Here is a 23217-nt window from a genome sequence, read left to right as displayed (position 1 = left end):
CCATTACGTTAGTGATGACACAAAGGAACTTCTAGAGAGTTTTAAATGCTCTGCAGAACCTTGACATCTTTTTCCAGATATTTTCCACCAGAAATCTTTCTGCTCAATGTCAGTGCTGTCTGTAGCTGCTCCCCAGCATGGGAAGCCCAGGGCATTTTGTTCTCTGCCATTGTAGAACATTGACTTTGTCAACATGCTGCCTTCTTCCTAGCCAACTAGGGAAACAAGATCATCATTGGGAGGAAAACTATAGTGCATTCAACAGGGAGAGCACATGGCCTCTTGTCTGTGCTTGGATGGCATTCCTGTTGCAGACTATGGGGCCAGGGTAGGTTATGACTACCATGAATGAGTAATAGTTACCAAAGGATTACTATGGGAATATTTGGATTACACCAAGCAGCACCTTCCTGTATAGCTGGGGGAGAAGAGGAGCCCCAAACTTTTGGAGTGTTCTGAGGAAGGAGGAAAGGGGCTGATGCTGGGAAGGAAGCCAACAGAGGCCACTGTGCATAAACTTCAGCTAGCATTCACTCCCGCACCAGCATGATCTCCACTAATGGGTTCAATTGGGAATGCACCAGCAACCAAAGGTAACAGTAATGGCTGATGAGAATCACATTAGTAACCAGCTTTCCAACAAAGATTAATACCTTTGTTTGAATCCATCCCAAACTGCTACATCGTGATAGGTAGTGGGAAATAATGGACCTAGTATTACTGAGTAAAGAAAAGGTGCTAGGAGGAAGGAGCACTGAAAGAAGGATGAGATAGGACAGGAGAGCGCACAGACACAAGTAAGGATAGAAGAAAGATGGGAGTGAAGAGATGAGAAAATAGAGGATGGAATTATGAGATGATGGATGCTTCTTGGAAGGGAAGGGAAGGCAAGGGAAAGATGAAAAAATGGAGAGGATGAAGGAAAAAAGGAAGACAGAGGAAAGGATGAATGAAAGGAAGATGGACATGAAATGAGGAAGAATATGAAGGATGAAAAGATGGAGAAAAGATGGATGGAAAGATGGACAGAGTGGAGAAGACAGAGAAAGGAGAAGGAAGAAGAGGGGAAGATGGATGAATATAGGGATGCTAGAAGAGTGATGGGGACAAGATGAATGTGGACTAACAAGGAGAGTAGGATAGACAGATAGAAGACTCCAGACAGAAGGTTGTGAGGAAGTCCATGCAGATGAATAGTAAAAGTGGGAATGAGGGAGATGAGAAAATAGGGAAATAAAAGTATAGTGGGAGTAAGAGAGATGTGGTTGGGGAGCAGGTAAGGAGCAGCAAGGAGAAAGAGAGTAAGGAGTGATGGATGAGAGAGTGGATTGGGGATTAATGGATGGATGAATGATGGGTAAAAGGATTGGTAGATGGATGGGTGTGTGTTTGTTTGTGGATGGATGATGGAGTCATGGATAGGTGTATGGGTAGATGTGTAGCTGAATGGGTAGGTGGACTGATGATTAGAAAGATAGGTGAATGATGAATGGGTGAATATGTGAGCTGATGGATGGGTGGATGAATGGTTGGGTGATGTGTGGATTAATGACAGGTGGATGAGTGGGTGGATGGATGGATGATGGGTGGATGGATGGATGGATGGATGGTGAGTAGATAAATGATGGGTAGTGGGCAAGTGGATGGATGATGGATGGATGAATGGATGGATGGAAGAGTGGGTGGGTGGATGGAAGGATGTATTGATGGATGGATGTGTGGATGGGTAGATGGGTGGGTGTATAGGTGACTGGATGGTGGGTGGACTGACAGAAGTGTAGGAGAGAGGCAAGTGGTTGGAGTGTGAATCTAAGAATGAGGGTGAGATGGCCGGAAGCATTGATAGAGTGATTGAAAACATAAGTGTGTCTGTATTCCCTAGAATACAAACCATTCTCTCCCGAAGACAAAATGAACACTCAGTACCAGTTTTTGCCATAACAACTATTTACCAAAGTATGGAATTTGAGCATAGATATAATTTTCATGTATGTGTCAATTTAGTTGACTAGAAACCTAACCATGGTTTTGATGATAAAACTAGTGAAGTGCTACTTCTAATGTCTACGCATGAGAACCTCAATCATAGCTGATGATTGAGCTTCTAAGTAAGCTGCATCACTGAGTTAACTGGGTTACTAATTATAGACCTCCTAGGGGTGGAATGGGAGTTTGGTACTTCAAAGCCTTCGCTCCTGCCTACAGCAGGTCAACCAATTCTTTAAAATTTTTTTTGTTATTATATTATTGTTGTGCTGGGGGTACATTGTGACATTTATAAAAGCTCATACAATCTGTTGTAGTTGAATTCACTCCCTCCATCACTCTCCTTTGTTCCGTCCTCTCCCCATTCCTGGAATATTTTCAACATGTCTCATTTTTCCATTTTCATACATGAGTACATAGTATTTCCACTACATCCACCTTCCTACACACTTTTCTTATATCCTCCCCACCTCCCACTGGTACCAACCCCATACAGGACCTGTTTTACCTTTCTGTTCTCCATTTTTGAAAAAAGACATTTTTTGTTTGTTTAAGATAGCTATACAGGGAGTTTCACTGTGACATTTCCATGTCCTATAATATATACAATATACATACTATAACCAGAATTGGTTCATCTTCTCTATAGTTCTCCTTTCTATTTTAGTCCCCTTCTTATGGTGATTTCAGCAGGTTTAAAAATTTTATATTCATTCTTGTATAGAAAATATATCAACCACATTCACCTTCTTAATTTCTTTCTTTTACTTTTCTGGAAGGATTTTGTCTACACATTGAGTGTCCCAGATCTTACAGCTCTCACTCAAGGACTGAAGGAACTAGTGGATACAAATGTCCTTAAATCATAGTAAATAGGTGGTTTTAAATAAATGCACAATCACATTCAGGTGTTACCCTGATCCTTGAGATCAGTGCAGAAAGGAGCTAAAACATAGACCTCCTGGTCACTCCTTGAAAGGGGTGTGTTTGCGTGGTTGTCCTGATGTTTTGTGATCTTCAGGCTCCTAAATGGCCTGAATATGGGAGCCAAAATGTCAGATAAACAGTATACTTCAAGGGATATAAGACTGATGGGAGTTCAAGTACTTCCCAAGCATTTCTTCCTGCTCCTGCTCCTTTACCAGTAAAGCCAGGTGTGTGAGTTCCCCCTGGAAAGAAGGTAATTGGAATCACTTGTTGCCTCCTCTGGCTTGTGGTGTTGCTGTCAATCCTGAGATCCTTGGCCTGAAGACACCTCACTCCAGTCTCTACATTTGACCCCACATGGAATTCTTCCTGTGTATCTGTGGGTCAGTGTCATAGTGGACAAGGACCCACCCTAATGATTCCATCTTCACTAGCTACATCTGCAAGGAGCCTCTTCCAGAAAGGAAATCACATTCACAACCAGACACTAGGCCTTCAACACATCTTTGGGGAACAAAATTAATCTCATGGTAAGAGTTAAAGAGCATTTTAAATGGATCATGCAGAAACAAGCACAGCTGAAGTAAAGAGTTTGTGTTGGAACTCATGGAGGCAATTTAAAGTGGGATTTGGGCCATTCTGTGCGGAGCCCAGAGGACAAGCTCAGAATTTGAATGAGGAAGGGCCCTTGGACGTGTTCACAGAGGAGATAGTGGGTATAAAGCCATTTTGGGGGAGGGGGTTCCTGATGGATTGGGTCAGGTAAATCCTATAGGAAGTGACACTGATGTAGGACAAAATGAGGTACTGGGACATGGGGTGACATGCTGATGGTGAGAAATGATTGTGAGTCTCCCTGATGTATAGGAAGTAGGTGCAGGGAACTGACAAATGGGAGCAGTAGTCAGGTTCAAAAGCACAGTTCAGCCTTGTGATCACAACTGGTCCTAAAATGGTGTCAACCATGGTCCTGCCCAGACACTTAGAAAGCCGAGACCCAGGTTAGCACCACTAACACACCAACTCCAGTGGATGCAGCCCATTAAGGTGTGGAGAGTCACTGACTGGTGGGATATTCATGTAAGACAGTGGTGATGGCACCTGCGTTATCCCCAACGTGTTCATGTGGTAGCTCCTCCATAGACAAGGGGTAGAAACGGACAAATTATTCACTAGACAGACACCGACATGGGGCAGGGACAGCATTAAGGGAATTCAAACGTGGTCAAAGAGATGAACCACTATGTGGATTTTCAGATGAACTTAGAACTAGATAGACAGTGGGAGATACAGCTACAACAGGGTCATCAAGTCCAGGTAGAATGAGAAGTGTTTGTGAGGTCCAGGTAGCCAGAGTCTCAGGAGGAACAGTGATGGATCATTTTGCCTATGAGATAAAGGAAGGCTCTGAGGGGCTGGCAGAGGAAAGGATCTGAAGACTTGAACATGTACCGAGGGGAGGCAAGACTCTGGGTACACACCATTCATTACCTGACAATGTGTAGGTGTAGGGCAACAAGGCAAGACACAGTCAGTGACCCTTTTCCCTGGAGTTTGGGTTGATTGAAGGAGGTAGCGGTAACTGAGCAAGAGCTTTCCTGAGAAAAACCAATTTATTGGAGGCACCCAGCAATGGCAGCCTGTTTCCCCAAATAAAAGAAGTGCACTGTCAGGACTTGGTATTGTGGTTCTGTGTATCAGACATTTATTGAGTGCACAAAAACAACATGGTCCAAATGAAACAACCAACACAGGAAAGTCAGAACAATCTGTCAGAACCCCAAGTCCGAGGGTAATTCTTCTAAAGTGGTTTTATCTAGGTCTCAGTTCTTTAATCTTGCTCTCAGGATGTAGAGCATGGAATACCTGGGAAACTGGAAGAACAACCTACACTTCTCACCTAATTTGGAGAGAGGGTAAGAGTCTCCCCAGGGCGTGCTTGACTTCCTTGTTCCTCAGGGTGTAGATGAGGGGATTCAGTGTGGGGCTGAGGGCCGAGTACAGCACACCCGCCACTTTGCTTCTGTCTGGGCTATAGCTGGAGGCAGGGCTGATGTAGGCACAGAACACGGAGGAGTAGTACACAGAGACCACGATGAGGTGGGAGGAGCAGGTGGAGAAGGCCTTCTGCTTCCCTTCTGCGGAACGCATGTGCAGGATGCTGGCGAGGATGCAGCCATAGGACAGCAGGGTGAGCAGGAAGTTTATGCCTCCGTAGAAGGCATCAGCCAAGAGAGTCATGATGCTGTTCACACGCGTGGGGCTGCAGGAGAGCAGCAGGAATGGGGGGATCTCACAGAAGAAGTGATTGATGACCTTGGGGTCGCAGAACGACAGGCGTGGCATCAGACCAGTGTTGATGGGGGAATTCAGAGCACAGATACCCCATACACCGATGGCCATGGCTCCACACATTTGTGGGCTCATCCTGGAGCTGTAGTGCAGGGGAAAGCAGATGGCCACATAGCGGTCATGACTGTGAGAAGCAGCAGCTCAGAGGAAGCAGACCAGACAAGGAAGAAGAGCTGGACCATGCACCCCTGGAAGGAGATGGTGTTTTCATTAGATGCTAAGCCTAGAAGTACCTTGGGCAGCACTGAGGAGGTACAGATAATGTCCATGGTGGCCAAGTTGCAGAGGAAAAAGTACATGGGACTGTGGAGGCCAGCACTGGAGCTGACCAAAACAATGATCAGAATGCTGCCAGTGAGGGCCACAGTGTACAGGGATAGTAAACAACCAAGCAGGAACAGTTGCAACCTGGGGTGCTCTGAGAACCCCTGAAGCACAAACTCTGTGACCATTGTCTGGTTAGGGTTTGCCATCAGGAGGAAGTAGCCCTGGATCCACTCCTCTGTCTGAAGCTCTCTAAGAAGAGATTACAGGGCACTCACTTCAGACTCATGTTTTATAGGGGATCAGCTTCAAACTCTGCATGCTGTCAAGAATGAAGAAGCAAAATTGTTTCCTGTATGGAAGCCTATGCATCCCTTCTCTTTCCCAACATCATTTGTAAACCCATATCATTCATTTTATTTTCATTTTCTACCTTTGAACTTTCTGTCCTATAGATTTGTGTCCTAAGAGCAGCCACCCCTTCTTCACCTTCTTCAATATGTGTCGGAGACAAGGCTCCCTTTGTGAGCCATTCTGTCTTGACCTTGCCCTGGAACATTTTGCGGTTGTTTGTCCCAACTTCTCCATCTCCAGCACAAGATGGCGCTGTCCCCGCTTCTCTTCCGGGAGTTTACCTTGCCGCCGGCGCGAACGTGCACCCTATCAGAAGTCCTATAGCAGAACCAGCCAACCAGCCTGCACCTCGTCATACCCCTCACTCCCTCAGCACATAAATACCCCTGTGTGAACAATAAAATTTTGCAGCTTGATCAGAACTCCTGTCTTGCTGTCATCCTTCGTGTCTCTTGTCCCTTCATTCTTCCCCTTCTAGGTTCGCTACCCACGCTGATGTGTCCTGCAGGACGGGACATCTGGTGCCCAACGTGGCTGTAGCTATTCCTTTGATTGCGGGGAGAACACCGTCCTCCGGGAAGGCTTGGCGCCAAGCGGAGTTCGCGATCGCCTCGGCAAACGCAACCGAGAGACAGATCCAGGAGGAGAGTGAGGACGGCGAACGGTGAGTGACCCACCCTGGGACAAGCAGTGTCGTCACATGATTTGTTTCTTTCAGGCCTCAAGGAGGCCCTCAAGACACGAGGGGCGCCTGTTAAGAAAAAAGACTTGAGGTCATTCTTTTGTTACATAGGAGATTTATGTCCTTGGTTTCCTCTCGAAGGAACCATTGATGGTAAAAGATGGCTCCGGGTCGGAGACTGTTTAAAAGACTATTATGAATCTTTTGGCCCCGAAAAAGCCCCTGTGACCGCCTTTTCTTATTGGAACTTGATTAATGACATTCTCAAAAGTGCACCCTTTGATAATGGTACTTTAAAACTTGTTAAAATTGGGCAAAATGCTATGCAGACGGCTTCCCGCCCTCCTACAGGGGTCTCTGATGGTGGAGGACCCACGGATGCTGTCAAACATCTTCAAATAATCGAGCTTTTAAAACCCCAAATCCCCGAACTCACATATCACCCCTTAATGTTGCCTAAATCTCAGATTCCAGATTTAGATCCCAATACATTAGATATTTTGGGAAATACCTTCTCCTTGCTTAACACTTCCAACCCCACCCTTGCTAAGGATTGCTGGCTTTGCATGACCACAGGAGCAATAATGCCCATGGCAATACCTGTTAACTCCACCATAAATGATCAGGATACCTGCCAATCTGGACTTCCCTTTAAAGTACAGCCTATGGATGCACCTACAGTATGCCTTCAAGGCAGGATGCAAAATAATTCTTATGATATTGACGTTGGGGTTAGTTCTTTTGGAAATTGCTCATCAGTTCTAAATTATTCCTCACCCACCCCAGTTCTTTGTCCCTCCAATGGTACAGTTTTTTTGTGTGGAGGAAACTCAGCCTTCCCCAGGCTTCCAGCAAATTGGACTGGTGGCTGTGTTGTTGCCTTATTACTCCCAGACATTACTGTTATTTCAGGAGATGAACCTTTGCCCATTCCTAGCTTAGACACCTTAATTAAAAGACATAAACGGGCAATACAAGCCTTGCCGCTCCTTGCCAGCCTTGGAATAACAGCAGCTATAGGCACAGGTACAGCTGGCTTAGGCACAGCTATACACTCTTACCGTCGCCTATCTCAACAACTTATAAATGATGTACAAACTCTATCTGGAACCATTAAGGATTTACAGGACCAAATAGACTCCCTGGCAGAAGTAGTCCTTCAGAACAGGCGAGGCTTAGACCTGCTAACAGCCAACCAGGGAGGTATCTGCTTGGCCTTAGGGGAAAGATGCTGCTTTTATGCCAATAAATCAGGCATAGTACGCACCAAAATTAAACAGCTTCAAGAAGATTTAGAAAAGAGATGAAGGGAGCTATTTGAAAACCCCCTCTGGACTGGGCTTAATGGAATTCTACCCTACCTTCTTCCACTATTAGGCCCCTTGCTAGGTCTACTTTTAATTGTGATCATAGGGCCCTGCATTATAAACAGGCTGATACAATTCATTAAAGAACAAATTAACACCTTAGCCTCTAAGCCTATACAGGTCCATTATCATCGTCTGGATATGGAAGACCGTGCTCCTGAGACCCTCCTTTCAATAAGAACTCACTAAATGCTCCATCTGGGTTTCCAAATTTTCTCTCTGCCACCCCCTGTTCTTATATAACATTCTTGACCACTCATCGCCCATTGGGCCCTCCTCCACTGGGCCCCTCTGCTTGGGGGAGGCAGCACCCAGGGAGAGTGATCATAAAGGCTTTTCTAAACGAGGGTGCAGGTAAGACTGCAGGAGGGTGGATCCTAGGATCCCCAGACCCAAGACCTCTGTATGACATGCCCTGGTGCATGGCGGTTGGCATGCTCCTAAAAAATCTGCCTCCTCAAAAAACATGCCAAGGAGATTCTCTTGAGAACTTAGCAAGGACGCTTGCTTACAAAGCAAAAATGATCTCCACCCTGAGGAACTGGGCCTCTGTCATCCCCTCTCAATAAGCCGACATATTTTGGTCATGTTTGTATAAGAATAAGGGGGAAATGTCGGAGACAAGGCTCCCTTTGTGAGCCATTCTGTCTTGACCTTGCCCTGGAACATTTTGCGGTTGTTTGTCCCAACTTCTCCACCTCCAGCACAAGATGGCGCCGTCCCTGCTTCTCTTCCGGGAGTTTACCTTGCTGCCGGCGCGAACGTGCACCCTATCAGAAGTCCTATAGCAGAACCAGCCAACCAGCCTGCACCTCGTCATACCCCTCACTCCCTCAGCACATAAATACCCCTGTGTGAACAATAAAATTTTGCAGCTTGATCAGAACTCCTGTCTTGCTGTCATCCTTCGTGTCTCTTGTCCCTTCATTCTTCCCCTTCTAGGTTCGCTACCCACGCTGATGTGTCCTGCAGGATGGGACAAATATGTAAGTGTGTGGAGCATCCTTCACTCAGGAGCTATGTGCTCTTTCTTGCTCCAACACCTCCAAGTGCTGTGTTCTGCAGAAGGTGCCATGGAGACATCCCTGTGCCCTCACCTCCACAGCACGTGCTCCCTCAGCAGAGGTGCCTATTGGAGGGCATGACCTGAGATGCCTCTTACATTTTCCCTCCCAGCCTGGTTAGAGGTACTTCAAAGTTAACACTCCCATAGCTTATGTCCTCACCATTTACCAAATGTTTTTAACTTGTGGCTTTAATGGCAACACAAGGCAACCCACTCTTAGCCATCCAGTGTGTCAGTGTGGGAATGTGGGTTCCACGGAGCAGAACTGCACCTCTCTGCCTCAATGTCTTATTTTAACTTCTAGTCATAGTAGACTATAGGAAAATACCTGTTCAATGAACTAAGGATGCTTTTCTGCATCTTGTTACTCCTCTCATCCAACCACTCATCCAAGTCTGCAGGTAAAATATTACATATCCCATCTCATGCCCTCAGACATTTTTCATTTCAGTAATTTTAAAAAACAAAATTTTTAAAATTTTGGAAACAAAGTAGCTGGTTTGTCCTTCCAGTCCTGTCCCTCATTTTCTCCAATGTATCCAGGTTGAAAACCCTAAAAGTAACCCTGTCGCTGGCCTTCCTTCTCACAATTCATGCTGACTGTGTCTTTCCAGAGTCCTCAGGCAAATCAGAAGCTCTATAATCTGACATGGCTGGCCCATCTGCCATGGCCCAGTAACTTTTACAGCCATTCCCCTAAGTTCACGTGTACCCACAATCTAGACCCTGACTCCTGAACCCCAAATGTGCCCATTGAATGCCCATTGCCTCCCTCTTCCTCCTTGTCCAGGGCAAAAGGCCCTCATGCTTCAACATCTAGCACAACCATGACCTATTCAATGAAACCTTTACCCAGTCCTAGTCAAGACCAATGAATAAAGCCCATTTTCCCTTATAATGACTGCTTCAGTTTACTCTTTAATCTGAATCCTTACATTAATTCATTGTGTTTCTGTTACTAATTTTTACTAAAGCTTTTTCCATAATAAGAATCATAACCTATTTTCTTCCCAGCTCACTACTAACCCTTGAGTTGGTCAAAGATTGCTGTCATTCCCATAGGTGCTTCCTATGCCAACCTGGGGTTGCTGAACATCAACTTTACCCCATACACCCATGCAGACAGTATGTATGTCTGAGCAGGTTTCCTTGATGTCACAGAAGTGGCTGGTTATGCCCGCCTCACCAATGTCTTAAAAATCTCACAAAAATGATGTCATTGAAAACCTATGTCGCAATAAGAACTCCAGACAAAGGAAAATATCTGAATAATTCACAAAACAGCATATTAAGTCCTTAAATACCCAAAATGCCTCAGATGCAAATTAAATTCTTCAAACAAAGTCATTGAGGGGCATAACTGATTTTGAAAAACAAGGCTTGCTATGTGGTATATGTAAGGGTTATTTCACCTTTAAGATCATACACAGAGATTAAAGGAAAGAGGCAGAAAATGGTATTCAATCCATTGGAACCAAAAGTCAGAAAAGAAACTACATATATATCAGATAAAATTATGACACTTTGAGGACACACTCCATCCTAACCACAGCAGCCTTGACATATGCTTTAGACCAAAGAACCTGACGGACAGATCCAGCACATTCCGTCCAGCAGCAGTAGAGATACCTTCTTCCCAAATGGCACCCAATGTCCTCTGGGATAGATTATGTGTGAAGCCATGAAACAAACAACAAATTGAAGAAGACTGATCAGAGTAAGCTCTTTTTTGTCCACAGAGATATGAAACTACAAATCAATAGCAGGAAGAACTTGGGTAAATCCACAAAATGTGGATATTAACCAACATATTACTGAACAACCAATGAGAAGATGAACAGATGTTTCTCAAAAGAAGACATACACGTGGCCTACAGGCAAGTGAAAAAATGGTCAGTAGTATTAGTCACTGAGAAATGCAAATTAAAACCAGAATGGCATCTCTTCCAGCCTGTTAGAATGGGTATTACCAAAGAGACAAAAGCTAATAAGTGTTGGTGAGGAAATTATAAAAGACACACTTGTACATTGTGGGTGAGAAAGTAAATTAGTACAGCCATTATGGAAGCCATTATATAATTCTGAAAAAAAATTAGAACTGCTATAGCAGGGAGGAGGGCCAGAAAAGAAACAGACAGGTTGTGTTCTGATGAAATAGGGGGAAGGGATGGCAAAGCAGAGAGATAAAACTTAAAGAATTGAAATGAAGGTCACATAGCACTGGGAAAATGAAATAGCCAGTAAAATCACATGCAGCCTCAAGTGGGTTGAGCTTTGCTTTTTGCTTCAGTAACCTGCTTGCAAGAGTATATAAGGTGAGGTCTTTTTGTTCTCGGGGTTCAGCCTTTGGACACAAGTCCACTAGGTCTGTGTCCACACAATAAAATGTTGCTTCCTGCTAAACTGCCTCAGTGTACCATATCTCAGCTTGAGATTCCCACAACACTATGACCACCATGTGATCCAGCTATTGGGAATATACCCCAAGGAAAAAAATTCATGCGTCAAGGAGATAACTGTACTCCCTTGTTCACTGCAACATTATGTACAATAAACAATACATAGGCTGATCTTGTGATCAACAATAAATTGATGCATAAATAAAAATATGGTGCATTCTCAAATAAGATATTATTCAGCCTTAAAACATAGAAACATTTTCATTTGTGACAACATGGATGAACTTGGATGACATCATGTTGAGTGAACTAAGCCAAGCAAAGGAAGAAAAATACTGCTTTCTGTGGTTTGAATGGTTGTCCTCTCTCAAACTTTTGTTGAAATTGAATAGCCCTTGTAACAGTATTAGGAGGTGAGACCTAGCCAGGCGCTGGAGGCTCACACCTATAATTCTGGCTACTTGGGAGGTTGGGAAGAGGAGAGTCACAGTTTGGTGTGGCTCAAGTGGTAGAGTGCCTGGTTTGCCAGTGCAAAGCCCTGAGTTTAAACCCCAGTCGTACCAAAAAACAAAACAAAACAAACTGAAAAAGAGGAGGTGAGACTTTAAAGAGAAGAATAGGCCATGGAGGCTCTGCCCTTGGGACTCTGACCAATGCCTTTAGAAAAAGGCAAATTTGGCCCTTTCTCTCTCTCTCTCTGCTTCCTCCATATGATAATGCAGCAGAAGAGTCCTCACCAGATGCTGACAATTGATAAGCAGTACCGGCCTCCACAATGGTGAAATAATAGATATCTCATTATAAATCACCCAGGCTGTGGCATTCTGGTACAGCTGCATGAAACAGGTGAAAATACTTCATAATCTCAATATTCTGCAAAATCTAAAAAAATTCAGCTTTACTGAAGAAGAAAGTGGAATAGTGGTGACCAGAGGCTGGCATTAGAAGGGGGATACTGAACAAAAGATACAAAGTTTCAGTTAAGTGGAGTCTGTTCTGGCCTTTTGTAATGGGCCATGGTGACAGTAGTAGTAATGTGTACATTGTTGCTGTACAAAATTGTTCTCACTGAAAAAATGGTAAGAACATGAGGTAATGCCTGTGTTAATTAGCTTATTTATCTAGCCCACAATATGGTTGCATTTCAAAACACCATGTACAACAGAAATATACACAATTTTGTAATTTTCCTTTCTTGCTCCCTTCCCTTCTTCCTTCCTTCCTCTCTCTCTCCCTTCTTCCCTCTCTTCTTTTCTCCATCCCTCCATCCTTCCCTTCCTTCCTTCCTTCTTTTCTCCATCCCTCCCTCCTCCCCTCCCTCCCTCCTTCCTTCCTCCCTTCCTCCCTCCTCCCTCCAATTCTCCTTCCCTTCCCTCCTTTCTTTTTCTTTTTAAAAAATGTTTGAGACAGTGTTTCAGTAGATACTGTAGCAGAGAGGAGGATCAGAAGAGGAAACAGACAGACTGTGTTCTGATAATGAGGCAGGAGGAAGAAATGGCAAAGCAGAGAGACAAAACTTTAAAAATTGAAACATGAAGAATATTACATAGCACTGGGGGAATGAAATAGCAAATGAAGTCACATGCAGCCACATGTGGGTTGAGCTTTGCTTCTTTCTTCTGTAACCTGTTTGCAAGAGTGTACAAGATGAGACATCTTTGTTCTCGGGGCTTAGCCTTTGGACACGAGTCTGTGTCGGCACAATAAATGTTGCTTCCTGCTAAACTGCCTCAGTGTCCTGTATCTCAGCTTGAGATTCATGCAACAATATAGTATTGGATAATGAAGCCATTGAAAACATTAAACATTAGTATAGCATGTATAGTAATAATGGTATAATAGGACAAAAATGCAAGAAAGAAGGAATTGAGGAACAATCATAAAAGATAGAACAAAAATTGAAATGTGGTAGAACCAAATATGACTATAATTATGTTAAAAATCTTCCAACCAAAATATAAAAGTGTCAGAAAGAGTGAACATGCAACTCTTCACTACATGCTATAAGGAACATAATTTAAATAGAAAGTCAGGTAGAAAAAGGAAATATCATGCAAACAAAAAGTTCAAGAAAGCAGAGGAGCTATAATGATATCATAAAAATAGACTTCAAAATTAGAGGTGTTACCAGGGACACAGAGGAATTCCACATGATAATAGTCAATTTTATAATAAATGTGGATGTGCCTCATAGTAAGGCATCACAATTTAGGGAACAGTAATTAACAAAATTAAAGAAAGAAACTGCAAAGCCTGAATATTCATCTGGTGATTTTCTTGCCTTTACTAGTAATTTTAAAAGCAGACACAAAGTCAACAGTGACACAGAAGAGCTGAACAGCCATAAAACAAACACCCTGACCTACCAGCTTACAGATACAGACTCACCACTAGCAGGATGCATGTGCCTCAGAACACGTGGAGCATCACCCACATGGGCCACAGGTTGGGCCATGAGAGGCTTAATAAATTTTAAAGTATTGAAAAATTTCAGAATACATTTGCTGAATATGATAGAATTAACTCCATATCAACAGCATATCTACAAAATATTAAATATGTGTAAAATAAATAAGAAATTTCTAAAGAACATACCAAGGGGAAATGAGAAAATACTTTCAAGTGAATGATTGAAATCACATCATATCAAATTTGTGGGAAACAAAGTTATAGAGACAAACTTACAGCTTTAAACAATTAAAAATAAATCCCTTCAAAGATAAGAAAGGTTTAAATCAATAATTTGTGTTTCCACATTTCAGTGAATAAGAGGCTAAGTAAGAAGAAAGTAAAAAGTAAGAAGAAAGAAGGGAATGATAAAGGAAAGCAGACAAAGGAATCATAAAATAAAGAACAGAGAAAATAGTTAAAAGCTTCTCCTTTAGAGGGGCTAACTTAAATTGATAGCAGCCTGGAAAGGTTAATTGAGAATAAAGTAGGAAATCACCATTAATGTGAGAGGAAGAAGGAATTAACTTCAGAACACACATCTTAAAAGAAAAAGTGCAAAGTATTGAAAATTTTCATGACAAAATTTGAAATCATGGAAAAATGCAAAAATTACTTAAAATATATCAACCAAGCAAAAAAAGAAAAATCATTCATATGAAAGAAATTTAACTGTTATTGAATTGGTATAAAAAAATTAAGAATGTTCTCCCAGATGGTTACACAGGGAGATTTAGGAAACACTTAATGAAGAAATTAGACAAATAATGATGAAACTCAGTAAGCAGAGCAGGAGAAACCATTTCCAACTCATTTTATGAGAACAGCAAAAAAAAAAAAAAAAGAAGAAAAGATGAAAATACATAACAGGAAATGATAAGCTAAGCTCATGTATAAAAATACTTTATAAAACCCTGGTCAAAATATCCAGCAACATATTCAAGGAATAATTCACCCTGATTGTTAAGGGTTTATCCTGGGAATGCAAAGGTCATTTAGTACTAAAACATCATTTAATGTGGTGGAGATGATGGTGGCTAAGATCCTCAACTATAGACACACTAATTTGGAAAGCTACTCATGCACCAAACTGCCTTCACAAGAGGTAAGGAAGCCAGGTAAGAGAGCATAGATTATTATATTAAAAAGAAAGGATTTCTTCTTTCAGGGTGTTCTTGTGGGCTTCATTGGGTTCTTTGGCATAGTTTATCTTTGTTTTGTTGGTGTCTGGATCTGGGCATCTGTTTTCTTCATTTCCCTCTGGTTCCTGTACTAATTTATTCTTGGGGGGGAAGTGGTTTCCCTCTTTTTTCGGTCTTCCCATCATTCCCCTTGCTACGGTTACTGTCCTTGTACTTTGTGTAATTCAGTATTGTCTACCTTGTAATAGTAACAATGATGATATCTGGTGGTCTCCCAAGCAGGTTAGAAGCTGGCATAAGGTGGCACGGGAGCCCTCCTGGTTTCTCTGTTTAAAGTGGTGTGGGGATGCTATGCACGGGCTAGGGGTGGGGAGGTGTTGGAGTTTTGCCTCTTCTTGGTGGTTTTTCCTGCCAGGTGTATCTCCAGCGTCTCTCCAAGAGATTACTTTAAGAAGCACACTTTCTGCTTCCTCCCTCTAGTCACTATTTTATAGAGATGATACTGGATATGGTCAACCAAAATGCACAGGAGACACTCAAGAAATTCCAAGACAACAAAAATAGAGAATTTGAAAAAGCACAAGAAGAAATAAAAGAAGCCATAGAAGCACTGTATAAACACCAAAGTGAAACAAAGAACATGATAAATAAAGAGATAAATGAACTCAAGATGAAAATAGACAACATTAAAGAGGAATAGACTCAGAATATGGAAAACCTCAGAAAAAAAGAATGAAACAGAAATGCAAAACAAAATGGAAGGCCAATCCAGTAGACTAGAACAAGAAGAAGACAGAATCTCAGAACTCGAAGATGAAATGGTAATTAAAGGAAAAGTGAAGAACTATTAGTTAAACAACTCAAGATCTGTGAAAAGAAAATGCAAGAACTTACTGAATCCATCAAAAGACCAAACTTGAGAATCATGAGCATTGAAGAAGGAGAAGAGGTGCAAGAAAAAGGAATGTGTAATATATTCAACAAAATAATAACAGAAAATTTCCCAAATCTAGGAAAACTATGCCCATACAGGTACAGGAAGCCTCCAGAACACCAAACAGACCTGACCAAAATAGAACTAACCCATGACATGTTATCATTAAAGCAACAATTACAGAGACTAGAGAAAGAATACTGAAGGCTGTAAGAGAGAAAAAACAAGTAACATACAAAAGTAAACCCATCAAAATCACTGCAGACTTCTCAACAGAAACATTAAAAGCAAGAAGAGCTTGAGGTGAGATCTTCTGGGCACTGAATGAAAATAACTTCAACCCCAGGATACTCTACCCAGCAAAACTATCATTCAAAATAGATGGAACAATAAAAGTCTTCCATGATAAGCAGAAACTAAAACAACATGTGACCACAAAGCCACCACTACAAAAGATTCTAGAAGGGATTCTGCACACAGAAAGTAAAACCCAACATAACCATGAAAGGGCAGGCAACACCAAACCACAGGAAAAGAAAGAGCAAGAAAGTAGAGAGTAACATTGATTTAGCTACACACAATCAAACCTTCAAACAACTAAGTCAACTAAATGACAGGAATCACCACATACCTATCAGTACTAACACTTAATGTTAATGGACTTAATTCTCCCATCAAAAGGCACCATTTGACAAGCTGGATCCAACAATTTGTTGCTTACAGGAAACCCATCTCATTGATAGAAATAAGCATAGGCTTAGGATGAAAGGCTGGAAGAAGATTTACCAAGCCAATGGCCCCTGAAAACAGGCAGGAGTAGCACTACTTATCTTGGACAAAGTAGACTTCAAATCTACGTTGATCAAATGAGATAAAGAAGGACATTCCAAACTAATAAAAGGGGAAATAGACCAAAAGGAAATAACAATTATCAACCTATATGCACCAATGTCAACACACCCAATTTCATCAATCATACCTTGAAGGACCTAAAACCATATATTAACTCCAACACAGTGAAAGTGGGAGACTTTAACACCACACTATCATCAATAAATAGGTCATCCAAACAAAAAATCAATAAAGAAATCCTAGATCTAAAACATACCATAGATAAAATGGACCTAGTTGATGTCTACAGAACATTTCATCCAACTTCTAGAAAATATACATTTTTCTCAGCAGCCCATGGAAACTTTTCCAAAATAAATTATATCTTAGGGCACAAAGCAAGCCTCAGCAAATATAAGAAAATAGAAATTATACCATGCATTCTATCTGATCACAATGCATTAAAACTAGAGCTCAACAACAAAAATAAAGACAAAAACCATGCAAACAACTGGAAACTGAATAACTCATTGCTTAATGAACAATGGGTCATTGATGAAATAAAAGAGGAAATTAAAAGGTTCTTGGAAGTCAATGAAAGTGAAAACACAACTTACTGGAACCTATGGGACACAGCAAAGGCAGTCCTGAGAGGAAAGTTTATAGCCATGAGTGCATATATTAAAAAGACTGAAAGATCTCAAATCAATGACCTAATGATACATCTCAAACACCTCGAAAAACAATAACAAGCAAATCCCAAAACAAATAGAAGGAGAGAAACAATAAAAATAAGAGCTGAAATCAATGAAAAAGAAACCAAAAAAACCATACAAAGAATTAATGAAACAAAAAGTTGGTTCTCAAAAAAAAATAAACAAGATTGATAGACCCCTGGCAAACCTGACTAAAATGAGGAGAGAAAAAACCCAAATCAGTAAAATCAGAAGTGCAAAAGGGGAGATAACAACAAACACCATGGAAGTCCAGGAAATCATCAGAGACTACTTTGAGAACCTATATTCAAATAAGTTTGAAAATCTTGAAGAAATGGACAGACTTCTAGATACTTATGATCATCCAAAACTAAACCAAGAGGACATTTATCACCTGAATAGACCTATAACACAAAATGAAATTGAAGCAGCAATCAAGAGTCTCCCCAAAAAGAAAAGTCCAGGACCTGATGGATTCTCTGCTGAATTCTATCAGACCTTTAAAGAAGAACTGACACCAACCCTCCTTAAACAGTTCCACAAAATAGAAAGGGAAGGAAAACTGCCTAACACATTTTATTAAGCCAGTATTACAATTATCCCAAAACCAGGCAGACACCTCCAAAAAGGAGAATTATAGGCCAATCTCCTTAATGAACATTGATGCAAAAATCCTCAACAAAATAATGGCAAACCGAATTCAACAACACATCAAAAAGATTATTCACCACGACCAAGTAGGTTTCATCCCAGGGATGCAGGGGTGGTTCAACATATGAAAATCAATAAACGTAATAAACCACATTAACAGAAGCAAAGACAAAAACCACTTCATCATGCCAATAGATGCAGAAAAAGCCTTTGATAAGATCCAACACCATTTCATGATAAAAGCTCTAAGAAAACTAGGAATAGAAGGAAAGTACCTCAACATTATAAAAGCTATATGTGACAAACCTACAGCCAGCATTATACTTAATGGAGAAAAACTGAAACCTTTTCCTCTAAAATCAGGAACTAGACAAGGATGCCCACTATCTCCACTCCTATTCAACATAGTACTGGAATTCCTAGCCAGAGCAATTAGGCAAGAAGAAGGAATAAAAGGAATACAAATAGGTAAAGACACTGTCAAAATATCCCTATTTGCAGACAATATGATCCTATACCTTAAAGACCCAAAAAACTCTACTTAAAAGCTCCTAACACTATCAACAGCTACAGCAAGGTAGCAGGATATAAAATCAACATAGAAAGATCATTAGTATTTCTATACACTAATAATGAACAAACTGAGAAAAAAATATATGAAAATAATTCCATTTACAATAGCCCCCCAAAAAATCAAATACCTAAGTGTAAACCTAATAAAGGATGTGAATGACCTCTACAAGGAAAACTACAAACTCCTGAAGAAAGAGATTGAGGAAGACTATAGAAAATGGAGAGATCTCCCATGCTCACGGATTGGTAGAATCAACATAGTAAAAATGTCGATGCTCCCCAAAGTAATCTACATGTTTAATGCAATTCCCATCAAAATTCCAATGACATTCATCAAAAAGCCTGAAAAATCTACCATTAAATTTATTTGGAAACACAAGAGACCACGAATAGCCAAGGCAATACTCAGCAAAAAGAACAACGCTGGAGGTATCACAATACCCAACTTCAAACTATATTACAAAGAAATAGCAATAAAAACAGCATGGTACTGGCACAAAAACACACATGAAGACCAGTGGAACAGAATAGAGGACCTGGATATGAAGCCACACAACTATAACCAACTTTTCTTTGACAAAGGCGCTAAAAATATACGATGGAGAAAAGACAGCCTCTTCAACAAAAACTGCTGGGAAAACTGGCTAGCAGTCTGCAAAAAACTGAAACTAGATCCATGTATATCACCCTATACCAAGATTAGCTAAAAATGGATCAAGGATCTTAATATCAGACCCCAAACTCTTAAGTTGATACAGGAAAGAGTAGGAAATACTTTGGAACTAATAGGTATAGGCAAGAACTTTCTCAGTGAACTCCAGCAGCTCAGCAACTAAGAGATAGCATAGACAAATGGGACCTCATAAAACTAAAAAGCTTCTACTCAACAAAAGAAATGGTCTCTAAACTGAAGAGACCACCCACAGAGTGAGAGAAAATATTTGCCAGCTACACATCAGACAAAGGACTGATAACCAGAATATATAAGGAACTCAAAAAACTAAACTCTCCCAAGATTAATGAACCAATAAAGAGATGAGCAAGTGAACTAAACAGAACTTTCTCAAAAGAAGAAATTGAAATGGCCAAAAAACACACGAAAAAATGCTCACCATTTCTAGCAATAAAGGAAATGCAAATTAAAGCCACACTAAGATTCCACCTCACCCCTGTTAGAATAGCCATCATCAGCAACACCACCAACAACAGGTGTTGGCGAGGATGCGGGGAAAAAGGAACCCTCTTACACTGTTGGTGGGAATGTAGACTAGTACAACCACTCTGGAAAAAAATTTGGAGGCTACTTAAAAAGCTAAACATTGATCTCCCATTTGATCCAGCAATACCACTCTTGGGGATCTACCCAAAAGACTGTGACACAGGTTACTCCAGAGGCACCTGCACACCCATGTTTATTGTGGCACTATTCACAATAGCCAAGTTATAGAAACAGCCAAGATGCCCCACTATTGATGAATGGATTAAGAAAATGTGGTATTTCAACCCTCCTTAAACTGTTCCATGAAATAGAAAGGGAAGGAAAACTGCCAAACACATTTTATGAAGCCAGTATTACACTTATCCCAAAACCAGGCAAAGACACCTCCAAAAAGGAGAACTATAGGCCAATCTCCTTAATGAACAATGATGCAAAAATCCTCAACAAAATAATGGCAAATCGAATTCAGCAACACATCAAAAAGATTATCCACCACGACCAGGTAGGCTTCATCCCAGGGATGCAGGGGTAGTTCAACATACGAAAATCAATAAACGTAATAAACCACATTAACAGACAAAACACTTGATCATCTCAATAGATGCAGAAAAAGCCTTTGATAAGATCCAACATCATTTCATGATAAAAGCTCTAAGAAAACTAGGAATAGAAGGAAAGTTCCTCAACATTATAAAAGCTATATATGACAAACCTACAGCCAGCATTATACTTAACGGAGAAAAATTAAAACCATTCCCTCTAAAATCAGGAACCAGACAAGGATGCCCACTATCTCCACTCCTATTCAACATAGTACTGGAATTCCTAGCCAGAGCAATTAGGCAAGAAGAAGGAATAAAAGGAATACAAATAGGTAAAGAAACTGTCAAAATATCCCTATTTGCAGACGACATGATCCTATACCTTAAAGACCCAAAAAACTCTACTCAGAAGCTTCTAGACATCATCAATAGCTATAGCAAAGTAGCAGGATATAAAATCAACATAGAAAAATCATTAGCATTTCTATACACTAACAATGAGCAAACGGAAAAAGAATGTATGAAAACAATTCCATTTACAATAGCCTCAAAAAAAATCAAATACCTAGGTGTAAACCTAACAAAAGATGTGAAAGACCTCTACAAGGAAAACTATACACTTCTGAAGAAAGAGATTGAGGAAGACTATAGAAAGTGGAGAGATCTCCCATGCTCATGGATTGGTAGAATCAACATAGTAAAAAAGTCGATACTCCCCAAAGTAATCTACATGTTTAATGCAATTCCCATCAAAATTCCAATGACATTCATTAAAGAGATTGAAAAATCTACTGTGAAATTTATATGGAAACACAAGAGGCCACGAATAGCCAAGGCAATACTCAGTCAAAAGAACAATGCAGGAGGTATCACAATACCTGACTTCAAACTATATTACAAAGCAATAACAATAAAAACAGCATGGTACTGGCACAAAAACAGATATGAAGACCAGTGGAACAGAATAGAGGATCCAGATATGAAGCCACACAACTATGAGCAACTTATCTTTGACGAAGGAGCTAAAAATATAAGATGGAGAAATAGCAGCCTCTTCAACAAAAACTGCTGGGAAAACTGGTTAGCAGTCTGCAAAAAACTGAAACCAGATCCATGTATATCACCCTATACCAAGATTAACTCAAAATGGATCAAGGATCTTAATATCAGACCCCAAACTCTTAAGTTGATACAAGAAAGAGTAGGAAATACTCTGGAGTTAGTAGGTATAGGTAAGAACTTTCTCAATGAAACCCCAGCAGCACAGCAACTAAGAGATAGCATAGATAAATGGGACTTCATAAAACTAAAAAGCTTCTGTTCATCAAAAGAAATGGTCTCTAAACTGAAGAGAACACCCACAGAGTGGGAGAAAATATTTGCCAATTATACATCAGACAAAGGACTGATAACCAGAATATACAGGGAACTTAAAAAACTAAATTCTCCCAAAACTAATGAACCAATAAAGAAATGGGCATGTGAACTAAACAGAACTTTCTCAAAAGAAGAAATTCAAATGGCCAGAAAACACATGAAAAAATGCTCACCATCTCTAGCAATAAAGGAAATGCAAATTAAAACCACACTAAGATTCCACCTCACCCCTGTTAGAATAGCCATCATCAGCAACACCACCAACAACAGGTGTTGGCGAGGATGCGGGGAAAAAGGAACCCTTTTACACTGTTGGTGGGAATGTAGACTAGTACAACCACTCTGGAAAAAAATTTGGAGGCTACTTAAAAAGATGGACATCGATCTACCATTTGATCCAGCAATACCACTCTCGGGGATATACCCAAAAGACTGTTACTCCAGAGGCACCTGCACATCCATGTTTATTGCGGCACTATTCACAATAGCCAAGTTATGGAAACAGCCAAGATGTCCCAGCACTGACGAATGGATTAAGAAAATGTGGTATCTATACACAATGGAATTTTATGCAGCCATGAAGAAGAACAAAATGTTATCATTCGCTGGTAAATGGATGGAATTGGAGAACATCATTCTGAGTGAGGTTAGCCTGGCTCAAAAGACCAAAAATCGTATGTTCTCCCTCATATGTGGACATTAGATCAAGGGCAAACACAACAAGGGGATTGGACTATGAGCACATGATAAAAGCGAGAGCACACAAGGGAGGGGTGAGGATAGGTAAGACACCTAAAAAACTAGCTAGCATTTGTTGCCCTTAATGCAGAGAAACTAAAGCAGATACCTTAAAGCAACTGAGGCCAATAGGAAAAGGGGACCAGGAACTAGAGAAAAGGTTAGATTAAAAAGAATTAACCTAGAAGGTAACACCCACGCACAGGAAATCAATGTGAGTCAATGCCCTGTATAGCTATCCTTATCTCAACCAGCAAAACCCCTTGTTCCTTCCTATTATTGCTTATACCCTCTCTTCAACAAAATTAGAGATAAGGGCAAAATAGTTTCTGCTGGGTATTGAGGGGGGAGCGGGAGGGGGTGGAGTGGGTGGTAAGGGAGGGGGTGGGGGCAGGGGGGAGAAATGAACCAAGCCTTGTATGCACATATGAATAATAAAAGAAAAATGAAAAAAAAAAAAAGAAAATGTGGTATTTATACACAATGGAATACTACTCAGCCATGAAGAAGAACGAAATGTTATCATTTGCAAGTAAATGGATGGAACTGGAGAACATCATTCTGAGTGAGGTTAACCAGGCCCAGAAGAACAAAAATCGTATGTTCTCCCTCATATGGGGACTTTAGATCAAGGGCAAACACGACAAGG

General features: G+C 40.9%; 1 long non-coding RNA gene and 1 pseudogene across 1 annotated transcript; one reads left to right on the top strand and one right to left on the bottom strand.

Annotated features, from left to right (window-relative positions):
- Positions 1-4741: 4741 nt before the first annotated feature.
- LOC109701186 (olfactory receptor 13A1-like) lies at positions 4742-5738 on the bottom strand (annotated as a pseudogene).
- A 300-nt stretch (positions 5739-6038) lies between these two features.
- On the top strand, positions 6039-8818 carry LOC141424721 (uncharacterized). Its single transcript, XR_012449572.1, has 2 exons — positions 6039-6547; positions 8637-8818. It is a non-coding gene; the product is annotated as an uncharacterized lncRNA (long non-coding RNA).
- The last annotated feature ends 14399 nt before the right edge of the window (positions 8819-23217 follow it).

Source organism: Castor canadensis, chromosome 7 (assembly GCF_047511655.1).
Source record: "Castor canadensis chromosome 7, mCasCan1.hap1v2, whole genome shotgun sequence".
Taxonomy (NCBI): domain Eukaryota; kingdom Metazoa; phylum Chordata; class Mammalia; order Rodentia; family Castoridae; genus Castor; species Castor canadensis.
The sequence above is the reverse complement of the archived record's forward strand: the minus strand, read 5'-3'. Positions and strand labels throughout refer to the sequence as shown.